This window comes from Takifugu flavidus, chromosome 21 (genome assembly GCF_003711565.1).
Source record: "Takifugu flavidus isolate HTHZ2018 chromosome 21, ASM371156v2, whole genome shotgun sequence".
Lineage (NCBI taxonomy): Eukaryota > Metazoa > Chordata > Actinopteri > Tetraodontiformes > Tetraodontidae > Takifugu > Takifugu flavidus.
The window spans coordinates 9984175-10005258 of NC_079540.1; positions in this window are offsets into that span (position 1 = coordinate 9984175).

Here is a 21084-nt window from a genome sequence, read left to right on the forward strand (position 1 = left end):
GATTTCAAATGCAGATTATTACAGAAATTCACCGTGGGCCATTTTCAGGAACGGCTCTGATACTGTCAATGTTTCGCCAATAAAGAGTCCGACTGTTATCACGTTCACCTGCTGATCGTCGGTGATTCAAATAGAAGCAAATTTCCCACTTTAAGTGATTACACTGCTGCTCAGCATGGCTGCAATCAGAAGCTCAGGCCAGCACAATCTTCACAAACACAACAAATACCAGCATGCAGACGCTTGTTGTGGTGGCAGCTGTCAGACGGAGCCTGTGTCTGATTCAGTCTTATTAGTGGTTGTTTTTATGTGTCAGATCTGGATCAGACCAGGTGCTGAAGAGTTTTGTGTGTGTGTGAATACTGAAAAGATGAACGCTTTAATAATGTAGTGAAATGTGCTGTTTGTAGGTTAAGAGTAATGCCACTGTGTTTATCCGTGGTAGCCCTCAGGCAGTGCTGCAAGCACTTTTATAGTGGAACTCTTTCATTTGTATGAATGAGGCAGAATCTCTGCCTAAAAGGATGCCTGGTGATCCCGGGAGTTGTGGCTTTGGAGCTAAATCTAGAAAAACATTGCTCAGGTGTCTGGCATGTCTGGGAAGAGCAAAAAATGAAGATATTGTCCCATTATTTTAGCCTAAATCTGAGATCTATAGAGAGGACACGCATGGAGTAGAGCCATGCTGTGAAACGCAGCATTGCTGCTGACCTCAGCCTCGTCTGACTGCTGAGGCTGAAAAACCTGCTGATTGAACTTCACCTCCTTTGCTGTAGCTGAGAAAAGGTGGAGAAGATGGAGAGAGCAGGAGGAGGAAGCATTCCTGTCTAATTCCTTTGTCCCACCTTTGACTCTTCTGCCCTTCCCAGTCAGCCCTCATGTCTCACAGAAGAAGGTTTATGTGTGGAAATGCTGCCGCCCGTCAAATGTCCTGTCCTGCATGAAGGTGAAGAGGCGTTCCCCCCACCCCCACCCCCACCCTGAGTGTCAAGCAAGGATGACAGTAGAAAAAACAATAACATTAAAGAAGAATTTGGCCCCTGTGGGTCTGTAGGGCCCCCAGCTCATCATCCTCCAGTCATGTGAGTGGAAAGGCAGCGACCATGATTTAAGAAGTGTTTGATTCCTTTTTCTGTGAGAACATTTTCCTGGGATATATTAAGGAGCAGAAGGAAAGAAGAAACATGCTAATTACTGTGTGGGAGGACGTTGACGTGCACGTGCACGTCCCAGGTGCCGACAGTGGTACTGAATCTTGACAAGATGATCAAGACTCAAATTAACATTATAAAAGCGGACAAATTCAAAGAGACCTCAGATGGACATCTTGATTTCTGCCACATTATGGACCATGGAAGCTCATCACAATCGAGAAGTTGAAGTAAAATTCTCTAAAAGCAGGAACACTTGGGTTTACAAAGTTGCAGAATTATCCAAGCCGACTGAAAATGTTCTTCCTAAAATCACACCTGCTAATTATTCCTTGTGGAGAGACCCATTTATAGCATTATTTTTAGCTCTTTTCATATGTATCATCACTTTGGATCAACACAATAAAAGAAGCTCTCCATTTGTCATCATTACATGATAATTCCATGTGCACAGAAAGCTCATTTCTCAATGTTGTCTTTGTCTCTCAGCTTTAACCTTTTCTTGGATACGTTGTGTCACCTGGAAGAAATGGAAGAGACCTTATGAGCAGCTTGTTTCTGTCAGTGGTAATCTCAAACATCCGAAAGACACCGCCGTGACCTTGAGAAAATCTAAATCATATTTTGCAAACACCACCATCCATTCTCAGGTTCAGAAATGTGACAACACAGTTCCTCGTCAGTTATCGCCCAGCGTGATGGATTCGCTTGTCAAACATCTGTTTGTGGACCAGGAGGACATGGATGAGAATTCAGTATCTATGGGCTTTTAACGCGAATGCAGGAGGTTTAAAAGATTCCAAGGTATTTTTTTACTGTAGCAAATGTGAAAGATAAAGCTTTTCTACTCTTTTTAAATGACCATCTGTGTCTTCTGCAGAGCTTTGCATGGTTAATGAGAGCTATATTGGTAGCTGGTTATAGCAGCTTCGTCTTTGTCAATACCAATAAGCATTAGTGCGTTATTATGTCCCACAGCCAGTGAGGTTCTGGGAACTCTTTACAACACCAGTTATTAAAGAGGAACTCCAGACATTCTGTCTACAGACAGTCAAGTAACTCTGTACTCTGAAAGCCATTAAGACCTCAGGATGAGCAAATAAAACCCCACTGCCAGCACTGCAGTGCCCCGTGTCTGTCTGTCTGTCTGTCAGGCGGACTGTCTGTCTGCGTCGCTGCTGCTCTGTGGTCAGCATAAGGATCACCAGGGGCTCTATAATTACTGTGTTTATCTCAGTAAGTCCAGAATGAATTTCATCCCAGTGGAAACAGCCATGGAAGTGATTTTCCACAGCGACATTGATTTGAGAGGAAGTTGCTTAGACCTCTGGGGTCCGACGCTAATTATTTTTCAATGTGTGAAATCCATTGCAGGAGGTTTCACTCATGCTGCAGTGATTGCTTGATCTATGCTATTACAGAAATTAACCTTTCTTTTTTATTCTGCCGCACTTTCAGTCATCTTTCGCTTTAGCGTCCGTAGATCAGCGTACCAACGTAACGATTCACCTCAACCGAAAATCCAACAACAGGTCTTTCTTTTCTTGTTTGTATGATGATTTCTTTTCTTTGAAAGACATTTTAAACATATTTCACTCTTATTGTTTCATTGTTTTACTGATTTTAACACATTACAATATAAATGTAATTATTTTCTCTACAGACAATTTTACATTCAAGAGAATGAACGTGTTGTTTGCGTTCCAATGCAGGTACTGCTGAACAAACAGAACAAAGTACAACTCATGACTTTTATGACCTTTTAAGAGTTTTAAAAAGTTTTCCACTATTAAACTAATGTGCAGTGATGCAGCAAGACGTCACCCATGCTTAGGACCTTATCTACTTAATGAAATGATTTGAAATATAAAAACTAGCCAACTCAAATTAGAATACGCTTTAGTCCAACACAACAGCAACTACAGCAACTACCAGAGCAGACCTGTGGAGATGGATATAAACAGGAGAGGAAAGAAGAGGAGAGATGACAGAAGAGGAGAAAGAGAAGCACTGTGAGGAGAGGAGCAGCTCTCAGAAGAACTGCACCTTCAAGTCAAGCTAACACAAATTTAGACTTAAGAACAAGCCCTGGAACAACCACAACAATACAAGAAGGTCTTTATGCTGCTTCTACACTCACAAAACAAACCCTTTCTGTCTGATTAGGAGAAGCGGCCAAGTGCATTATTGGGGGATCTTCTTGTTGTAGCTGTTGGAACAGGGAACAGGTTGGAACTGGGCATTGACGTCAGCTGTTTTTATACTCGGGTGATTGCAGATGAAGTGCAGGTGGGAGAAGCAGGTGCAGGTGATGGAAAGAGGGGATGGAAAGTTCTGTGGCACCACGAGGGTAAGACTGTCACAGCTCTCCATCCATCCATCTGTCCAGAGGGTCATGGGCCTCAGCAAGAGAGTCCAAACCTCCCTCCCCCCAGTCACTACTACCAGCTCCTTCAGGGGAATCCCAAAGCTTTCCCAGGCCAACTGACAGCTATCATCTCTCCTACATGTCCTACATCTACATCTCTTGAATGGACACCTCTCCCCAGGGAGACAAAATGCTTGAACCACATCAATAGGCTCCTCTGAAGGTGGAGGAGCAGAAGCTCTACTTTGCGCTCCTTCTGGATGTCTGAGCTCCTCACCCCCTTTAAGCCTGAGCCCAGCCCCCCCAACAAAGGAAACCTATTGGTGCTGCTTGTACTTAATAAAAAGGGTTAGGGTTAGCATTTAAAATTGTTCTGATGGTCAAAGCTACACGTGTGATGTCTATGTCAATAGAATGTTATGTTAAACAACTGTGTCTTCGTTCCATTTCTGGTTGCAGTTGCTGGTTTTCCTTTGAGCAAACATAATCAATTTTCCCACCAGTCTTAATTAGATGCTTCATTTACGGAATGGATCGGGTCAATTCTGATGTTAGGAGTCTGATCAGACCAGCACATGTCTGTGGCTGTGAACTTTACCTCAGCTTTGTGAAGGAAACCTTCATTTGTGCTGGCATTTCAGGAAAATCACTTCACAATCGTGTGAAATGCCATCAAATTAAATTGATTGGAGAGTTAATTCTATTCACAACGACTTTTATGAGCGAACAGACGCCAATTGTTGGATATTATTTAACATTGTATGACACTTTTATAAATGAGGCTCCTTCTGTTAATACTTTGATCCCTGGCTTCATGGTTATGCGTACTTCTTCATTATTCCTTAAAATTCCCTGCGATCTTTTGAAACTCACATTAATTATGAATGCCTCCTCAATCCAATTATTGACGTCTATGACGTTAGGATGCCATCAATTAGATCTCATTTGATCCACTCCGTCCCCGGCCACCTGGTCTGATGATGCTGTGAGCCGCCACTGGGGTGGGATGTGTCCCTTCAGCAACTCGCTAATTAAAGCAGTAATTAGGCCTAATCCTCAGCTTCCAAATGAGGTCCTTGGTGAGGCAGGTGTGCCAGCAGCAGTGGAGGGTGGGATATCCTTATTCATGCATCAGATCAGCCTCCTCCACATTTGTACTGTCTCACAGCCGAACTGTGAAGATTTACTTCAACCATATTATAATGAATGGCCAAAGCTGCATTTAAAAGTGTGTTCAAACATGGTGTCATCAACTGTCTTATTGTTTGCACGTCTCCGACCCAACGTTTAGGATTATTAATTAATGCAGGAAAAATGAATGTCCATGAGGGTGTTACTGGTCTGCTGGTCGGGATGAATCTGTAACAGGATCATGGTGGCTGAGGAACACTGGGCCATGTGGGCAGGAAAGGCTGGTCCAGGTGGTCCTATCCAATGCACAGCTACAGGAGCAAAGCCTGCTAAAGAAGTTCATGCTGGTTCTGATAGAAAGGTGTCAGGATACACAGAGCATCGCGGCTTAGCTGCAGACCAGTCAGGGTTCCCCTGACGACCCCTGTCCACCACTGATAGCACCATCAAAGGGTACCAGAGCACCAGAGCTGGAGCACAGACATATGGAAGATGGTCATTTGGTCTGATGAGTCTTTACATCACCTGGATGGTCAGCTGTCCGTGTCACTTACCTGGAGAACACATGGCCCCAGGATGGCTGCAAGAACTGTGTTTCCAGCAGGAGAACTTTGGGTCGTGTGAGCCATCATTGACCTTTTCATAGAAACGCTATCCCTGATGGATGTGGCCTCCTCCAGCAGGATAATATAATGGTTCAGGAATCGTTTCAGGAGGACAAAGACGAGCTTGTGGCCTCGACTTGGCCTCCAAAGTAACATCAGCAACATCAGCATGTGTAGTCTGTGAATTCAGTTTTTATATCTTAGCAAATGACACAAATGAGTTTCACTGCGGTAAATTCATTTTGAGTTTCAAAACATGAGATTAGAGAACGTCTTCTCTCATATTTAATAGCAAAGCTCATCGAATGCCTGTGCGCAGCTTCATCATGCTTAATGTTTGAAGGAGCTCCTCCTGCCCTGGATACCTGCAGCCTTCCTCTCAGTCTATGTTCAAGGAAAATGTCAGCACTTTTAGCTTCTTGTAAAACTTTTTACTGCTTGCAATGATTCCCTGGCAGCCCAGATTAATGCATCAATCAACTTTGATTCCCAATCTGTTTGGGTTTTAATGGCTTCCCATGAAGAAGGGTTATAATCATGCTGTTCTGCCAACACATTTAGTCAGAGATGCAGCAGAAACACCTGCAAAGATAATAGAAAACTGCAAACTTGAAACAAACCCAAGAGTTTGGCTTTTTTTAGGGACTTTTTTTCCGAGCCTTAAAATACCCTCAAATTGCTTTCCTTTATGATGCAGAATAAACCCACCTCTTGCAAACACACCCACATGCACGCACGCAGAGGCACAGACAGTTTGTGTGGGTGTGTGTGTATGCACGTGTGTTGGCTGGTCCTCACAACTTCAAAGGACTGTTTGAGGGTTCAGACTGAAGTTCAGGTTCAGGTTTAGGGGCTTATTGGGATGGTTCAGGTAAGGGGCTGTCAACGCATTATGTCTAAGAAAGTACTCACAAAGATAGAGGGATGTGTGTGGGTGGTGTGTGTGTGTGTGTTTGTGCGTGTGCACGTACTCCATCTGTTGTGTTTAAATAGAAGAGAGAGGGAGCCGCAGATGGTCCGTTCTTTGCGCAAGTTGGAGCTGTCACTGGAGAGAATGTGTGATATGTACATATTTTTAACATCATACAATTATAAAGTCACACTAAAAATTAGCAGTTTTCTCAGACATAATAGCTGCTCTATTATTCTGCACCTGCCTCCCTCTCTTCTGTCAGGTAGTTAATCTGGAGTCAGTCATCAGCAGACCCTCAGTGAACATCAGTTTTGATGGCTGATTCTTGCCTTGTCTTTTGGATACTGTTGCCTCCTCTCCTCTCCTCTCCTCCTCTCCTCTCCTCTCCTCTCTCTCCTCTCCTCTCCTATCCTATCCTATCCTATTCTCTCCTCTCCTCTCCTATCCTCTCCTCTCCTCTCCTCTCCTCTCCTCTCCTCTCCTCTCCTCTCCTATCCTCTCCTCTCCTCTCCTCTCCTCTCCTATCCTATCCTATTCTCTCCTCTCCTATCCTATCCTATCCTATCCTATCCTATCCTATCCTATCCTATCCTATCCAATCCTATCCTATCCTATCCTATCCTGTCCTATCCAATCCTATCCTGTCCTAGCCTATCCTATCCTATTCTCTCCTCTCCTCTCCTCTCCTCTCCTCTCCTCTCCTCTCCTCTCCTCTCCTCTCCTCTCTTCTCCTCTCCTCTCCTCTCCTCTCCTATCCTATCCTCTCCTATCCTATCCTATCCTATCCTATCCTATTCTATCCTCTCTCCTCCTCCTCCTCTACTCTCCCCTCTCTCTGGCTCCACACTAACCTCTGACCCCACTGATCCCCTCATTTACATCTTCAGGAGACCAAACCATGTCTAAGATATTTGCATGTCCTCTTCTTCTCTTTCTATAATTCCCCCTCCTCTATCACTCCTTCTGATCCTTTACCCGTATATATGTGTGTGTATGTGTGTCTGTGTGCCTGTGCATGTGTGTGCATGTGTGAGAGAGACGTTGTTGAAGGAGAGACGTTGTTAGAAAGGAGGGAAGGCAGCCAGGAGCAGATAGGTTGGAGAGATTAGTGGTAACAGGCGAGCATGAGGTGAACAGATAGAGGAGGGATTACAGGAATCCCCTGACCTCACCAAGCAGCCATTAGAGCAAAACTAATTACCAGCCAACGACCCCGGAGATAGAAGTCGGAGCCCTGCCATACCACAATCCACACTCATACTCAAATAAATGCTCTCCTCAACTCGCAAGTGTGTGTGCATACATGGCCTGCTGCTCTGTCTCTCAGAGCCAGTCCGAATGATATATGGACGTATGGGAGCAAAGGGAAATGGCTAATCACCTCCAAGAAATGAGAACAGGGAAAGAACACCTTCAAAGCACCTTGACTGGACCTCTCCTCCACTATTTATCACACACAAACACCCAGTCTGTTACTGTCGGCAGCCCTGTAAAATATGTCCACTATCCACAGCAACTTGTGGCTCGTTCGTTGGTAACGTTCAACAGATTCAGTGGATACAGATGAACTCAGCAGTGGCAGCAGTGATGACCAGTTAAAAGCAAGACCAGTTAAACAATGAATGTTCTGAGGAGTGGAGCCAACCTCAGATGTATCAGCTGTTCCGGCGCCATCATGGGAAACAGCAGTTTTTGGCAGAATGTCGGTGTCCTGCTGTTGAGATGATCGCTGTTAAAACACATTTGTTGTTTCCAGATGCAAAACGTAATAAAGTTATGTTGGTGCACAGGACTGAACATAGGCGGGGAAAATGTATCTTTTATCATTTTACAGAGCAAAAATATCCGAGGGAGCAGAGGGAAAATCTTATTCTTTTGTTCTGGCCAACAGTTTGCCCCCGTAACAGACAGCAGGGGAATAAAAGAAAAATGTTTGTCGAGTAAGGTTTTCCTTGAAACCAGATAAAGTGACCGTTTGTTTGGCAAGCCCTTTTTTTTCTTTCAGCGGAGGCTTAAATGCAATCAATATTTGATAAAGCATGTGAGCCATAAGGCACAGCGCACCTGCAGCCATTGCCCTGTTAGATGTCGGGGCTCTTTTTTATCACAAACCTGTAGCTCGTCTCCTACAATATCCTGCCTTACAGGAAAGTCACAGAGGGGCAGGAGAATATCTGACAGATAGATTCCCTCTCTCAATCTCTCTCTCACATGAATTCCAACACACAATCACAGCTCGTGTAATGGCCGTCAGCCTCTTGTCTTCGGGTTTGTGTCAGAGAACTTGAATGGAGTGTTTGCTTTCATCAGTTGTCGGGGTTCTGCTGGGAGCTCAGGTCCAGGTGAGGCACTGATGCCCTGCAGATGCTCTTTTCTGTCAGACCCTGACGTGTAGCTGTCATCATTAGGACACATCCTCCTGAATCCCCAAACCTTAGTCTCATACTGTGGATGTAATCCCCTGCAGGATTACTGGCAGAGGTAGTTCTTTTTCTTTTCAAGTCTAATTTAAATTACTGTCACCTCAGGTTCTCACCTACACTTGCAGAACTGAAACTGACTGAACTGGCAGAGGCAGTTTTCTGTTCTGATACTGGTTCCTGGGTTCAAACGCAAAAAAATCAAATGTGATCGATAAATGATGGAACAATCTTCCATTGGACACCAAACATGCTCCTGTGCTGACCATTTTCAAAACCCACTTTTTCACCCTGGCTTTTAAGTATCAAACTTTGATTCTGCTTCTATTGTTTTATGCTTTTATTTGTTTCAGGTTCTGTTATATTTATTTTTATATCATGTACGGCACTTTGAGGCAACAATGTTTGTTTCAAAAGTGCTTAATAAAGTTGTAAAAAACAACTCTGACATGATGAATATGCAGGAATATGTAAATAGTTTATTGTGATGCTCGGCTGCTGCAGGATTTCTGTTGACCTCCTCTTGATTCCTTGTTGATAATAAAGATGCCACTTTACATTAAGTCATTTGTATTAGCAGTTTTCATTTTATTGACCTGATCAAAACCTGTAATAAGTGTAAAGAATGCTGATTTTCTGATGTAATTGAGTCCATTCTGGGCAGACAATCACTTCCTGCTGCAGCATCGATTCCTGATGTTCCTGTAGTGAAACGCAGGTTTTCATGATGGATGACAGAACACCCGTCTGTGACTGGGTCGTCGCGGCAACCCTGACATCCCGTTCTGGGACCAGACAACAGCAACAGTAAGCCAACAAGAAGGGAGAATTGGAATTTGTCTCCAATCAAAAGTTAATTTATTCCTTGCTTGTTTGGGCTCTCATCTTATGCAATTAAAAAAGATGGCCTTGCAGTGGGTCAACATTCTTAAATGAAGCTCTCCAAATAAACACACACTCATAATAGTGCATGTCAAGGCTGCAGCAGCACATGTTTTATTAATGAGCTACAGTCAATCTGTCCCCCACTCTCAGGTCTTCTGTCTGGAATCACGTCACATGAAGCTGCCCTGCCGTCGTGCTGTAAAAGTCACCAGTGTCCCATCACCTCCACACACACCAGTTTTTGGATGGAACCAACCACTATCTACTTCCATATGCACTTAATTCAATACATCCATATTTCCATAAATCCAATCCATATTAGTCTTTTAGGACAGATCCTGGTGAAATAATTATCAGGCATGTATTTGTAATGAGATGATAAAAACGGCACACTCCAAAAGCCCTTAAACTGCTTTAAATTTAATCTATTTTCCATTTCATTTATTATTAGATTAGATCTAATATCAAGTAGCACAGTGGAAAGTGTTCAACAGATCAGCAGTGACGCTAACATGGAATGTCCGACTACCTGCTAAGATGTTTTTGAAGCTCTGAGCATATATGTAATGGGTGGGTGGAGGGACTCAAGTTTTTTGAAGCAGCGGACCTGAAGAACCTGAAGGAACCTTCTCAGAGACACAGACACCAGGCACTAGCACCCATTTTAGGTCGACATAGAGACGCCGCAGTGAGCTGACTGCGAAGAAAACAGCTTTGAAATGACCAGATGTCATGAATATCCGATGCGCCTCACATATATCACTCTACTGTTATAAAAATTTGAACTCTGACTCCAATGTGCAGAGCTTTGTAGCAATCAGCTGAGGTTCATTTATAGCAGCTGTCACAGGGAAAATCAAAAGAGCTTCAAAATAAAGTCAACAAAGATCAAAACCAAAAAGCCCTGATGTAAGCTGGGGTTTGTCCAAGAATGTCTCTGAAAGAGAGGACCGCAACCTATGTGAACTGGGAGGCTGTGAAGCCTCTAAGAACTGGAGTGATGTGAGTTCTCTGGATCAGTTAGTCAGACTGGAGCTTTGTGGTCTGCAGCTGTCCCCCAACTCATCGTGGGGCTGAACTGAATTAATGTCAGCTGATATTTGCCTCTGAGTCAGTGGAGGTGGTTTCTTTTTCTGTCTCACATTAGAATAGATCAGAAGAGGCCACTGATTGAATCCACAAAGGCTCGAGCTGCCCGGGTCCAGGAGACATTCTGAGACGTCCCATTGGTGCAGCATAGAGTTGTGTAGATTGTTGGTGTCCACAGCAGCCTTTTCAGTCAGCAGTGCAGGCAGCCATGATGCCCTGAGTCCTGATCACGTCAGGATGCTTCTCATCACTTGCCTGATGCTGTTGAGGATATGTTAATGAGTAAAAGTTGTCTGGACCCCCACTTGTGTGGTCTTTACAAGGTAAATGTTAGCTCATAATATACATGTGTACGCTGCTGTGATGCAGGCAAAATGTCTGTGTTTACAAAATTGTTACCAAAAATGGAAAAGATGATAACTTCAAAGGTTTCCTGCATCCTCTCCTCCTGATCTCTTCATGGAGCTGCTGAGATTAGAATGTTTGTGGAACCAAACTTACACCTTTATGTTATGGTACGCATGGTTAAAGACTGTGACATTTTCTTCCTAATGATTTCAAATGACAGAAATGGTTTGATGTTTTTCCTCTGAGGTGTCTTCAGATTCTAAGAAGAGAGAAAAACACTCAGTAGTTAAAAAAGCATGAAATATTCCGGCAGGAGAAAGGTTGATCATCTTCTCCAGTGGTTGTTGGGCCTGGGTTTGTGTTTGTTCAGGGTTCAGATTCTGACCTCTGACCTCAGTCAGCTGACAGACCAGATCAGAAGGAGAAAAACATGGATTGATGGGAGATCACAGGGTTGACGAACAAGGAAGACATGAAAATAGTAGAAAACAGAACATAAATACATCAGCTTTGGACTTCTGGAATGCCTGAAGCTTCCCATTTGTTTGCTAAAATCAGGGGATACAAAAGAGACTGTTAGAGGTGAACTAACCCTCACCCTGACTCTGGTCCTGATCGTGATCCTGATCGTGATCCTGATCCTGACACTGACCCTGACCCTGACCCTGACCCTGACCCTGACCCTGACCCTGACCCTGACCTATACCCTCAACTTTAAATGTCTTGTCATGTCTTAAGACTTGAAGTTGCGATGACCAGCCAAAATGTGCTCACTTCCATAAAAATGTCCTTACTTTGATCAGAATGTGACATTTTTAAATATAAAGTCAAAATTTATTGTAGTTTTAATCAGGAAGAAGGAAAAAGGGATCAACTGAAAAATAAATACAATGCAAGAGAATTAATAAATGACATAGAAAAAAATGACCAGCCTGAGGAACTGAGAAGAAAAGACAGGAAAAGGAAAAAAAGGTGATAATTGTTCCGTTCTCAGATATGAAGCTGAGATACTTTACCAGCTTCATCTCATCAAAGAAGTGCTCTCAACACCTTGAGAGGATTATGGAAAGTGAAGCCAAGTGTTGCTAGGGGGTTTTGATGGACACCTCTGGCTGACAGGGTCGATGCTCCACCTTTAGCGTCTCCGTCTTGCAGCCTGCCACTCATTTCCTGTCTGCCGGCAGGTCACACGGCTCTGATTTATGAAAGTTGGGGCGCGATTTAAAAAATGACTTTGTTGTGTTACTTCCTCCCTCGCAAAAACACACATTTGCCTGCATCGCTGAAGCAGCGACCATCATTTTTAGAAGATTTTGGGAAGAGCCCGCCGAGCCTGCGCGGCGTTTGTCTGCTGCTCGCCAGCCCGGAAACAAATGAAAGATTTCTGTTTCTGGTCATGTGCTGATTTGTCAGCTTTAAGATGAAAGAAAAACTTCAGCCACTTTAAAATCTGTAAAAATATACATTTATATGTTTTTTTATTTACTCAGGTGGTGCAATCACTTGAACGCAGCACGTCAGGTCTGAATAATAATAAATGAAGAGATGATGAAAAATTTCCCTGATGAGAGAGAGAAAGGGAAAGTGGGCTGGATTCTAGATGGAATCCTGGAGCGAACAATAATGACGCTCAGATCTGGTGTGTGTGAAATCAGAATTCAGATGGCCTCAGAATCTCGTGGCTGATCTCCTCCCTCCAGTGACCAACAGTGATGGAGGATCATCTGAGGATCAGTCTGCTAACATTCAACACAGCATCCAGCACAACGGGATAAATGTCGAGTCAGCATTGATGAAGGTACATTTGCAGACTTCCAGACGTGAGTGAATGTATTTTAATTAATATTCACATCCAGTGTGCTTGTGGGTCAACGTGGTAACCAAAATTAAGTGCTATTATTTCCATTGAGTCATCTGAAGGTCACTGATTATATGTTATGCAGAGACACTCACGTGCACTGGAAATTAATACATTCATGTTAAAGTGCCTTTCCTGGCAGAACCTGGGACTTTGTTTTTGATATATTTATATTGTTTAACCTGATATGAAGGAGGAGGAGCTCGAAACTAGATCGTCGCCCAACCGCGTGAGACGTTTAGGTTCTAAAGTATCGTCCATGTTCACGCCTGGTCTAAACTGTTGCTTCCCAGAAGATAATTAGGAACTCCATCTGGGTGAACGTCGCCCAGGTTCTCTCCTGATTTCAGACTCAAGGTGGACTAAATGACTTCGCCATCTTTTTAAAGTTAATTAAAAATCTATTTATATTTTCGGAGTAGATGAGAAGAGCAGGCGTACCTGGTGTTTCATTAATTCACTGTATACAGAACCAGAATGAGGCGCGTCGGCTCACTGCAGCTGTTGCACCAGCTCCGACGTTTAATTGTGCGAGGATGTGTGTGAGGTAAACCGTTAGCATTGGACTCACATTTGCATGTCATAATTGCTGTTTGTGTTGATATTTTAGATCCTCTTCATTCCAAATATTGAAACAAAGGTGATGAAACACTGAGGAGGAGAGAGGAGCCAGGAAAAAGGGGGTTGAAACAAACATGGTTATTAAAAATGCAATTAAGAGTGAGCAGATGAAAATGAGATTAGCAAACATAAAGACTAAAGAAATGTGACTTTACTATAAATGTATACTTTATCAAACCCCCCTAGCTGCATAAAAAAACCCACAATTGACAGTTTGCGCTGGAAGAAAAGTGACACTAAGTTCAGGGTCCTTTTATTATGGCGGTCACGTTTCACGGACTGGAGCAAGATGCATCCTGACAAACATCGATGGTAATGGAGACAGTGGGAGCTCCAGAGGAGAAAGGAGAGGTGACAGCAGCAGAAATAACAGGCAAGTGGGTGAGAGGCTGAACTCCCACTGCAGGTAAACTCAGAGATGAAGGTGGAGGAGGAGAAGCCATAGCAAAGCTCCTCCAGCAGGACCACAGCATTATAATGAGAGACAGTTGAGACAGGAAGCCGGAGAAGGTGCTGAGGGACAGAAAAGGAAAAGCGTATGTGACTGGTCCAGAAGCTAACAATGTGGACTCCTTAAGGAAACAAAACACAGGCGTGGAGAAGTAAACACACTTAATGAGGAATGTGGGGGGAGAGAGTGAGGAGAGGAGTGAGCTGAATAGAGACACACACCATCTCTGACAGACTCCTTCTCACTGGGTCTTGATTTGATCTCCACCAGAGGTTGGTTCCTGGGTGGCATGTCTGCATTTGGTGGGGAGGGCTGGGGGCTGGGGGCTGAGCGTCAGCAGCCCTGTGGCGCTGACAGCTCCTGATAGAGCTGTTTTAATGGGAGCAGATGATGATGGACGGCCACACAGCAGGCTGACAGCGCATAAAGGTCACATTAGCTCCCACTGCGATAAATACAGGTAAAGATAGAAAGAATCAGAGAGAAAGAGAGGGGCCGGAAAAAGGGGAAAGAGGCGGACACAATGCCAAAAGGGCTCGGATGGTGAAAAATAAAAGAAGCCAGATGCATCAGAAGAGCCTGTCAGCTGACTCAAACGGAGCCGAGAGGAGAAATCAGCTCTTTGTGTTTCCTCCTGACTTCATCACCGGGGACGACTTTAAACGGGGCGCTTAAAGTCCTGCGCAGCAGATCTGATACTTCAGAGTACAGGAACAACCAAACCACATGAAATATTTAATTAGGCCTTCTACTGCTGAGGGTTGGGATATTAAGGTTTTACCTTTCACACCCACTCAGATGTCGTCCGTCGCTAAGGAGACACAAAACTGTGAGTCGGACATTTTGATGCTGTCATAAAATGGTGGTTTTAATCCATTCACTGTACAAATGTTACCACACTTTATACACCACACATAAAGCACTCTGCTTTAGCTCTCATGAAAGCCTCTTTAATTGGCATTTTTCTAATTGCGCTCTGGCCCGTTACTAAAGGCGTGAAGGAACCACTGATGCATGTGGGATATTGTAAATATGGATTATGTAGGCTGATGGAGGTTGGGTTGTTTTTCTTACTGGTGGATGGATGCAGGAAAGTGCAGATGGGGTCTACTGGCCCACCGTCCACCCTCACAGGTGGCGGACTTGCTGGGTTTTCCCTAATTAGACCTCCTCTCAGGATGCATTGACTGACGCATCCTTCCGTGGTCTTCATGGCACCTGCCGTCAAGAGACTAACGTATTTATTAGTTTCATTGTTCTGTACACGCCAATAAAGCTGAAATATATATGAAAGGTATTTCAGGTTCCACCTGCGTGTGACCAATGAATATGATACGATCAGGCTGCTGCTTCACCGTCTTCAGCCTAACTTCTCTGTTAAAGCTGAACGTACAGTATATATCTATATTTTATCAGGTTACGTTTACCTCCATGAACTGAGTGCTCAGCTCTGTGCACCTCCTCCTACATCTTTACCTTTCTCAGACATTCATACATATTGTATATTCCAGTGTCTCCTGCCTCCGTCTACATTCCCCCCAACAGTTCCGCTGTAACGGGATCAGCTGATGGATGTGGAGACAGTGCTGATATCCCCCTGTGCACGGACTCCTTCCTCCTGTTTCTCCTCCTCCTCCTCCTCCCTTGTCAGTATCGCTAAGACAGAGCTCCCTTCAGAATCAGGACCTGATATGAATTTTTACCTGGATTTCTCCCTACATATAGATTCTGTAAACATCATATCTGTCATTTTGTGTGTGTGTGTGTGTGTGTGTGTGTGTGTGTGTGTGTGTTTTGGTTTGAATGTACGGTGTAATATTGTGTAGTTTGCTTCTTTCCTTACATGGAGGAAATATTTAAGACAAGAAGCTATTGTGTCTCTATGAACAGCTGATTTCTTGTCATTGAATCATTACTGTTTATTGGCCACGTGCACGACAGTCTAAAAATGCATTTTGGCTCTCACAATGCTTTACTTCGCTTCCTCTTTTGCCTCTAACTCGATTCTTCCATCAACTTACCAGTTTGGGGCGTGCACGTACGTATAGATCCTGATATTAAGGCTGCAGGCGTGTGGCTGCTGAGCTGAATGGCTCCTGGGTGAGTTGATGGCATTATTATCATAATCATTATTATAATTTAGGGCTTGAAAGCTCGCTCAACATTCCACGCTGACCTCAACACACCAGAGAAGTTAATGTAATATTATTAATGAGGACATTACTGACAGTTGTCTTTACATTAGTGAAGAATGCTCATCAGTTGAAAGGTTCTATGTCTTCGCTGATACTGCTTGAATTATTGTGTCTTTAAAGAATATTAATCTGTGCAAAGAAAAAATGCTGAGGACTTGGAGGAAAAGCTGAATCAGCAGAATGTTTTACTGCAGCTTTGTGCTCACAGACAGTGAGAAAGAACATCAATAACATGACGTAAATCAGGCTGCATGCTTTTACTGTCCCACTACACGCGTGCACACATACACACACACACACACATACACATACACCCACACACACACGTTAAATACACCTGTAACCAAGAAGAGGGAATATATAATGACGCCAGTCACAGTAGAGATGAGTTCAAACACAGTTTTTATTCCTCTCTTCTCTGGTTTGATGTTATTTACCATTAGTGAGCTGTAAATTGAAGCGAAGCATTTTCTAATACGAATCAGGGACGTTGCAGACAGTAATATTGTTTAAAATGTGAAGCAGTAGAAAAAATGTCAGTTGTCAACTGTGAGTCTGTGCTGTCAGATCATTGATCTGCCTCAAGGAGAACCGGAACGATAAACATGGGAATGAAGACAGTAAATAAAGATGAAAAAGGGAAGAGAGGATTTAAGAGCAAATGTGTCTGAGGCGAAGTGAAGAGAGGAGCAACAGAGGGGGTAAAAACAGTCAAACTGAGGGAGGATGTGAAGTGCCAGGCCAGGATCTGAGAGATGAAAGGACATGAAGAGCAGACGGGAGTGGATTTGGCAGGAGAGGAGCAGAAAAGAGGGTGAAACAAAGTTCAGTAGAGCAGGAAAGAAGCCTTTCATGTGCTCATCATTATCTGTGTTCTTCTCAATTTTGTTTCTCACCTCCTACGATCTCACGTTCCTCCACGTTCTTCCAATTTGACTCTTTTTTTCTCTTTTCACCTTTCAGCTCCTTTTTGTCCCTTGTCTCTCTCTCTCACACACACACACACATACATACACACAGATGGATGATGCACAGAAACAACACTAATAGAAGGAAAAGAGGGAGTGAAATGTGAGAGGTAGAAAACCGTGGTAGCAGTTGAAATTAAAAAGTCAAAGGAGAAGGACTGGAGAGCCTTTTAATTAGCCCGTCTATCACTGTCGAGATGGAGCCGAGCTTCCATCTGTCGTGCCAAGAGTCTGAGAGGAGCCTCGGCTGCGAAGGGAAATTAATCCCATTCAAGAGAGGCTTCCGTGCTTATATTATATGACTTAGGTCCTTGTTTAGGCAATAAGATTGATAAAACCACAGACAATATCTTTTATTTATAGACAGAAACGGAAACCTGCCGTTTTGCCACAATAACCTGCTGAAGTCTTGGCTCCATGAACGACTCATTCTCATAAACCAGCCTCTCCACGTCCTGCTGTTGCTCTGTGTCTCCACCTTTGTCCTCATACAGGATGTAGCAGAAATGACCGTCTTTTGGACTCCCTTCATGTTATTGGGATACATCTTTCATGGTGGGTCAGCACCAACAACCTGCGCCAGTGTGTGATTGTGTGTCTGTTTTTGTCAGCTTGGGTCACCACAGGAAAACCTTTGTGTAGAACAAGTGTAGAACTAGAGGTTCCGTCAGGCGCCACGTCAACACTCTAATGAGCACACGTAGGCTCTTTTAGCACCACAGAGTAAACACATCTGAAGTGCACGTGTTCACGGGCATTCAGCCATGTCCCGAAAGCACAAGTGGGATGTTGGGACCACGTAATATAGCCTCTGGTGTCAAAGCATCCTGTCTAATGTCCTGTTTCTACCCCCTACTTCTAATTGAATTTAATTGGAACAATTAAAGCGAAATTGAACCAGAAGAATTTATTGAAGCAGTTTTCTTTGGAGATTAGGCAGTAATTGGCCAGTTGTTATCTGCACGATTCTCCTGGAAGAGCTGAGGAAAAGCCAGAGAGCACCCCTCAGCCTCCAGAAGGAAGGCGGATGGATGGATGGATGGATGGATGGATGGATGGATGGATGGATGGATGGATGGATGGATGGATGGATGGATGGATGGATGGATGGATGGATGGATGGATGGATGAGTAATTGTAATTCTAACTCTTCTCATTTTATCTGTGATCACCCGAATCGCAATGATTCATTTAGCAAAAACCGTTGATTAAAAATGATACTTAAAAATGGAAATGAGTGTGATCGACCAACGAGGAGGGAGGGACATGGACATTATAGAGGACAGAGCTGGAGGGGTTTGATGAAGAACAACCCCGGTGAGGAAAAGCATGAATAAAGAGAATAAATGGATGTTTCTACACCTACAACAGACCTGCTTCACTTTACCGCCTCCGGATAATTATTATTATTATTATCATTCATGCACTTTTAACGCTGTCTACTTGTTAGCATTATTATTTTTATACTTTTTATTTTGTAGTCACATTTTCTTCCATCACGTCTTCATGAAATACCCAAAAATGAAATTAACAGCTTTACCTGTGGGATCCTCATCAGTTACTTTTGCTTCTGCATTTCCACACTCATAACAGAACTCGTGTTGTGTACGTCCCCGTGCACACCCCACATGCTTTTCCACTCTGAGCCACCACTCTGCTCTCTTTATTTGGTTTTACCGGCCACATAAATCCTGGGATTAAAACTGAATAAATGCTTCTTTTTCAGTAATAATGTTACTGGTCGGTGATTCCAAATATCTTATTTTCTTATGAAAATAAATCAAACAGTCAATCAGTCTCAGAATTTGATTTTCTGCATCAATAATAGTTTCTGTAATTGGATTTGTCACTCAAACAGAAACATGTAGCATCCTTATTTAACCATTCACCTGCCCCCACAAAAAATGTGTGCATATATATATAATTTATACATAAATTCTAGTCTTGAATGAAGATAGTCAGCTGTAGTGGTTATTATATTACAGGTTTCAGATGTTCCTCATCTGTCTGATCATTACTGGAACTCATCTCCTCCACAGATGCCTTGCTCTCCCCTCATCCATCTCATCCTTGGGTCTTCACCTGAGTGTGTTGCACCAGGTTAAATGAGCTGGCCTCATTTAGCTCTTTCAGAACAAAGGAAAAACCTTGATTAAATAAATCAGCAGTTTCTTCGCTGCGGCTCCGTTGCAGCAGCAGGAGGAAACTGCTGTGACTGAACCCAGTTTTCATGTTGGCTTCTGAGCGGATGTGTGCGTGGAATATAGGTTCATGCATATGTAGAATATCAAGTTGTGGCTTCATGATTCTGAACTAAGGAAATCACTTGTTAAATTCATTGTGCTGCGTCGGTCTGAATGCTGAATGTACCATTAAAACCAGGAGCCAGGAGACACTGCGGCGTGTTGTCCTGAGAGCGGAATACAGAAGAATGACTGCTGCTTTCATGTGCCTATAGATTCTGTAGGCTTCAAATGTAACATATGCACATTTCTTAGAGTGTACACTGACAGAAGCTTCTAATGGGGGAGATTCTACTGGGATCTCTAAAAATAGATGCAATCACCTTTACGCCCAGTCTCATGGCGCTTGTTCTTTCTTCAGCAGTCACAGCAGACAGTTCTGTGTACGTTGGTGTACGTGCTCATGCACGTGCTGTTGGCTGGATGACCTGCGTGGGCAGCGGACCTCCCGGAGTCAATGTCCTGCTGATTCAAGGACGTTGTGGGGACCAGGCTGCTCCCTCACATAACAGTCGAGCAAACGGACGAAAAGCTCCTGTTATAAAGAAATACAACTCTGTAATAACTCAGGTTTCCTTCAGTATAGAACATACATTATTTACCTTTAGGGGCAGCACCATCCACGCGCACATCTGCAGGAACCTGCACCATTTTTTGGGAGCGTTAACACTGACCATTAAGTTGAAAACAGGTTTTGAAGTTTTCTAAACTGGTCCAAGTTTCTTTTTTTGTTCCTCTGCCTCTCTTTTGCTCCTCATCCCATCTTACCCTCCAGGGAGGAAGACTTTATTTCACTTGTCTTCATCTCCACTTTCTTAATTTCTTCTCCCTCCTCTCTTGTGCATCCTTTTCCATTGACTCTGCCTTCCTCTCTCCACCCTCTGCTTTTCTCTATCATTATCCACCTATGCATATTCCCCCCTCACCCCTCCACCCTCTGACAGGTTCCATTATCATGTTTCTCACGGCTCGCCTGCTCTCCTCCTGATGGATGACCTCACACGAATATTAATTTACTGTAGCATTAACAATATCACATCTTATTCTACACTTACCTCTCCTCCCCCACACCCCTGCCCCACCTGTTCTACCCTCTAAACACCCTTCAAGTTCTCCCATTTCTATTTCCCCATTTTACTCCCTCTCTTTAGCTCTGAAGGAAGGTGACACGCTGGAACCTAACAGTAAGCATTTGAATTGATGAAACTAGCAAAGGAGCCATCATCCAAAGTTTGCAGTGCTATGGAGCAAACATCCACGCGATAGATGCCTCCTACCCTCACATTTCATACTCTTCCCCACCTAGCATATGTGCTAGCAGATGCAGTTAAAGCTCAGGGAAGATTAAAAATCTGTCACTCCTATGATGTATTTTTAATTATTCATATTTTATTACTGTTAAATCTAGTAAATAAAGCTTCAACATTAATGTGTTGCTATCAGGTGTTGGTTGTTCATGCTAATTGGTTGGTCAGCAAAGTGAAAACCAGAGAGGACAAACTGAAGAGGAGTGGGGCACAGATGCTAAATTTAGAGGATGACCAGTAGATTTTCCCACTTGCTAAAGTTTTGTCCACTGGCTTATTTTCTTAAGACATCTTTATTCCTCTCTTCCTTGCACCTTTTAGTTAATATTCCTTATTTAAAACTACATTTGTTTTCTATCATTGCACATATTCAATAAGGGTGAGACTGCTGAAGGAATTCTGTTAGCTCATTTCAACTTATCTTTCCATTTTAAATGCCAATGTAATCTTCACACAAACAAAAGCCTTTACTGTATGTATACTGCAGGCATGCAATTTTAAATTGAATGGCATTTACCGAGGCCCCATGAA